Raw genomic sequence first — 6,000 nt, 5'->3', positions numbered from 1 at the left:
GCTATGGACTGATTATATAATCATAATCATAATAATTTATTTATAAAACCAATTTACACGTCAATAATAAATAATTAATAATAGTGATTTACCAATAATAGTGATCTAGTTATTAGGTACAAACAGTTCTGATTAATAATAATTAACTAAATGTATTCATAATAATTGTCAATATAATAATGTATACTGCAAATGGTGGAATTATAAAGGCTTGCTTGGCTGCATAAAGCTGATTTGTATGTATTAATGTAAAGTAAGTAAAAATTAATGTATTGTTTTATTTAGTCCCAAAACTTAAGGTTTTATTATAAAATCACCGCGCAACTTATGTATCTTTCTAAAATCCGAAGGTCATTCTGAGTGTTAACGGTCAATCAATCGTGCCAATCGATTAGTCTGACATTCGTACCCTTCACTAAAAAAAAATTGTACCGTCTTTCAAACATACAAGGAGCATAATAGGTTTACGTAAAAAATCTTAGCTGAGTTTATAAAACGTTTTAATATAAATTAGTCATTCTAACGTACAATGAACGTTCAGTAATCCGAATATAAGCAATAAATAAATCGCTAAAAAGCAAACCTAGTTATCATTATCGGACTAACTACTACAACCATCAATCGCCCAAAACATGTCTGCAAGTCGTTTATCTATATAAAAACCGTGCCAACTGCGAGACGGACTCGCGCACGAAGGGTTCCGTATCATTACGCAAAAAACCGCAAAAAAATCACGTTTGTTGTACGAGTATGGGAGCCCCACTTTAATATTTATTTTATTCTGTGTTTAGTATTTGTTGTTATAGCGGCAACTGAAATACATCGTCTGTGAAAATTTCAACTGTCTAGCTATCACGGTTCATCAGATACAGCCTGGTGACAAACGGACAGACAGGCAGATAGACAGATAGACAGATAGACAGACAGACAGCGGAGTCTTAGTAATAGGGTCCCGTTTTTACCCTTTGGGTGCGGAGCCCTAAAAATATGTTAAAGATTTCCGCATGATTTATAGTCTTGGGACCAAAAAATGGCGGGAAAATTAAAATGGCGGCAGCATGGACGGCAAGTTGTCAACATGGGGCAACTTCGCTTGTGATTAATTACTCTCTAAGTTATCAGGCATGGGCACAGGGGAGCTTTGTGCAGTAGCGCAGTAGGAAATAGTAGAGCATGCATTTTTTCACCTCAGCAGCACGAACAAGGGTACTTTGCTGCTCAAAAAGAGTGAGCAAAATCGCATTTTGCTCACTGAGTGGGACAAAATGACATTCAAGTGACCATTATATTCGAATTTCATTTTGACGAGTGGAGCCTAACACAAGTTCGAAATACTTGGATTATATTCTCTCTGTCCCTTTCACGTCATTAGCAAGAACAAAGAGACAAAAAAAAATAAACGTCATTCAACGGTTTATTGTCGGTTTATAGGTATAATAGACCCCCGAAATTAGTCAGAACGCATGGTTCCAAAACAGTATGAATTCGTTATCAATAATTAATAAAAAAAGTCTCAAATTTCATTGAAACACTATATTTTACGTATTTTATTGTACAATTAAAATGAACTTAAAAAATACTAAGATAAAAATAAATAATTCTAGTTTTAACGATCTCTACTATAGTTGACAAATAGTAGTATCTACAATTTTTATTCGGACCCTATCTAACAAAGTTTTTTTTTAACAAAACTGTCAATTGATATTCGTTATTTCCATATTAACTCACTGAAATTTATTTCGTTTTGTTTTTGTGTTTTATTGCGGTAATTAAACTTAATTGTTAGAACATCTTAAGAAAAGATGAGCGAAAAATTAATGAAGAAGGATTACATTTTTTCAGGTTGTATTTTTCCTCCCTAAATATGTTCTCACTGCTGAGATGAAAAGTCTAGTGTACTACACGAGATCAAAGTTATTTACATCTCGTGTGCTTTTGAGTCCCGTGCAAGCGAAAGATTCTATAAAAAACTAGAATCTTGAGCGTAAAATAAGCACTCGAAGAAAGATCAAACTTAATAATAAATAACTATAGTAGTTAACTATTCCCAGTGATACTGAAATTATGTTATACATTACGAAAACTGAAAAAAAAGATTGTTTATCTACTCTTCGAGTATAATCTGTGTATTACAACTTCATATGCAACACTACAACCTTGCTCTTTTCAACGTTGGATAGTTTTATGGCACTTCCGACTCAAGCATAAGAATTTTTTCGATACGGATTAGTCAATTATAAAATTTTTAAAAATAGAACTTCATACATTTCGATTAAATATTTCTTGTTTATGGAGACTCGATTCAATGCAAATTAGCAAACGATGGCCTTTCGGAACGTAATTTCGTCGCGGCATCTGTCATACGTCTACTTAAACACGCTGCTACGTCGCCTCTGCTTTGTGATTGGTTGGCCAATAACAGCTCGCCGCGGCCAAGAGGACTAAACAAAACAATAGATCAAATAAATTATTAACAATTGCTTCATAAGTCAGAAACGCGCATGTGACACCCTTCATATAGCTGCATCCATAGACTACGAAAACCGCTTGCTTTTTAGTCTCCATAGGCTACGGTGGCCAAAATCGAGGAAAAAACTTAAATTTGAATTTAACAAGGAGCAGGTACCAGGGTCTCATGAGTTACGAGGTGTCCTTGACCAACCCGCCAGGCCCCGGGTGGCCGGGGCGCGTACGGGTATGAAGGTATCGCTCCGCTCGCGTACCTTAGCTGTATACGAGTACCAACTTTTGGTTTGTTTACCTATGTGATTTTACTAGTTGAAAGTATTATTTTTTTGTCTCGTAGAAAAAGTAGTTAAGTAACTCAGCAAGCTTCGTTACTCGACTATATATTCACACGGTACTCGACTGAAAAGCTCTATTATAATTATCACAATTGCATAAAATACTATTTTTTTTAATTCTTATTGCAGAATAATTAGGCTGCAGTCAGCAACTCAGCAGGTGCTTGAGTAGCATGCGTTTGAATACAAACTTGCTTGGGGCTTGTCTTATTGTCAATTTTGTGGATTCTATGTAATATTTAATTACGAGTAGTTTATCGTCATAAACGAAACATCACGAAGTAAGTTCACACAGCAACACTCTTAGCTGACCATCGATGGACCTTATTACAAAGGGTATTCGGTCTACCAATAGACAGTTAAGAGTGGGGGCGATGGTACTTGCATTTTTTTCGATTAAAAAAAATTTAACCTGCAGGATGGGGTTCTGTGTGTACCTACTACCTACTGTTTAAAAACCACTGCGGTAATACCCCGGAATCTGCCAGTCACTCAACACATTTTGTGTAGGGGTGGAATTATGGGCAGAATTAATTAAAAAGTAGTCACGACCAACCTGTAGCTGAAGGCTAAATAAACAAGAAGTAATTAATAAAGAACCAATAAAGTTATAGTGCGTAGGTAGATGAGGTGAAGAATGTTATTCAAAGATTAAATAGATCATATACAAAATAAACAAAAGTCCAGTATATTCAGTCTGCGTGCAGGAGGAGCACATTCTACTCGTAACATCAAATCATAAAGCAATACGTTTGTATTTGGTGTGTGTAATTTGTATATAAAAAAAAAAAAAATAAAAAAAAAAAAAAAAAACAAACAAATTGCAATGTCTCAGTCCATAAGCCAGTAAGTCAATTTGCGCTTGAATATGTTACCTCGGAGTATCTTTAATGTCATCAGGCAATCAATTATAAATTAAAATACACATGTTATATAAAAAAAAACATAAATCATTTTATGACCACGTGGTTTAAAAAGTAGATTTACAAATTTCTGCATTTTCTGCCTATGCATAACTTCACTACGTTTAGTAAATAGTGCACGGTGGTTATTAACAAATAAAGATATTTCTCTTATGTGTGGATGGTATAAGCAGTAAGTATTTCGTTAATTACTTTGAAAATTAGTCGTATACAGGACATCTAAGTCAATCCACCATAGGCATCTATGCTGACATGTTCTAACCTAATAAATATTTACCTTTCATTAATAAATGGACTATTTGAGTTTCTATTTTGCCGAGGATCATCAAGAATTTGGGAATAAATACCTGAGATATTTTATAAGGTTAATAGAGAATTGTTATATTTATTGTGGACCTGCTTTGGGTAGTTCCTAGGACCATTAGCAATTCTTTCTAATCGATTAAGTTTTTGCGTAGGTTATCTTAGGCAGTGGAGACCATGCACACAACAACATGTCGTGCCCAAAACACATATGCTTTCGATTTCATTTTGTACATTATTATTTGTAGATTTGTAGTTAATAAGCTTTGTAAAGCTATTATTCCACCAAGTATTTATTTCTAATTTTCTATTTAATAATTGTTAATCTTATATGCGATCGTTACAATGCACTTTTTATGAACACTGTCTGACGTTTAACCTGTCAACTGTCAATGTGTCATTGACTGCCACAGATTAAGTCCAAACTGAGGAAAGATGAATCAAGTTAACAATGCTTCATTTACATCCAGTTACTCGGAAAGTGGTGGAGTGGATACCAAAGAGTAGTATATGGTGGATACCATTACTTACCAGAAAACGTCCAATCTTGTCGTTCTACTCAGTTTACCGTCCGTTTACCCATGTTCGTATTATACCCAGTCAACTTGCATTCAATTATGATATCCTAGTAGCTTCCATCAACTAGTGCTTTGAACATATCAGTTTAGATACTTGTCCTGATATTGGGACATATGTTATGTTAAGTTATATAATTTATAACATTCATATTCATTCATCACAGCCCCTAAAACTGTGAAACAAAATTCAATGTTCTGCATTGCATTACGACCACATTAGCTTATCGAGCGCTTGAAGCGCTTCAAAATGCTTTATGGTTTCCGTTTCCTGAGAAATGGCGTCGCTGGACCAGCAATGGACGTGTTGGATAACGTAACGACTTCATATCACTTTTGCGTTTTGAGATATTGAACCCATTAAGCAGTAAGCTCTGTTTTTATAAAATCACAGCTGGAATGGACAAATCGGGTAGAAAAGTAGACGATGAATTTGTCATTTTCTGGAATATAAAACCATTTTAGAAAAAAAAACAAGTAGGTTTCATCTCCAACCAACTTGGACCTAGGACGCAGCCGCCGTGTCAGTTTTAGTTTCTATTTTTAAGTGGCTATAAATCAAAAATACGGCAGATAGTTGAGATAGTCACAGTAGGTACGGAAATCGTTTAGTGTCTATGTGCATAAGCACTTGGCCCGCGTTTTGAATTTTCCGTCATTGTGTTGCTAGTCAGACCACGCCAAGTGCTCCGCTTTGTCAAGTATGGAGCTTATATAGGGATATGTATTCATTTTTACTATCAAGTTTATGCAAAGTTAGCATGGCCAGACTCTAGTCGAACTGAGATTCTGCGGGTGAGGTAATTCCATTCGGGGCGGCGTGGAGTGTGGCAATTCTGTATGGAATACCTATAAAAAGCAAACACTTACAAATATATTTAAGCAACCTCACTATGAAACGTGGTCATTAAGTGATTTTTACTAATGTGGTTCGAATGTCGGATGTATGTACAACTATTAAATCATATTTAAAATCGGGTCTATCGCGAATTTATTTTGTTACCTTTATTTACCGACGTTTCGACACAGGTTTCACTGGTCGTGGTCGCGGCTAACTGATGTCCCAGCAAAATGTCAAAACAGAGATTTGTGTGACTACCCGACGAAAAGTTTGGGGTAGACATCACATCACCACCCACTACACATAAATGTTAATTATTGTCAATAGTCCGACACGCAACACTCACAACATCCGCGCACATATCCGAAGATCCCTTGGCTTTAACTTTTGAATCACTGGTCCCCAAGTTGCCGATAAGTTAAAACCATCGTCCCTATTAAAATTTCTGGGGTGGTTCTTGATTTCAATCGCTTCTCGCACAACTCGAGGATAATAATGGAGTTCAGTGGAGACAACTTTTGGATTATGAAGCCCAATCCAGTGATTTGCGCCGG

This window comes from Cydia strobilella, chromosome 14 (genome assembly GCF_947568885.1).
Source record: "Cydia strobilella chromosome 14, ilCydStro3.1, whole genome shotgun sequence".
Lineage (NCBI taxonomy): Eukaryota > Metazoa > Arthropoda > Insecta > Lepidoptera > Tortricidae > Cydia > Cydia strobilella.
Note: the sequence above shows the minus strand (reverse complement) of the source record.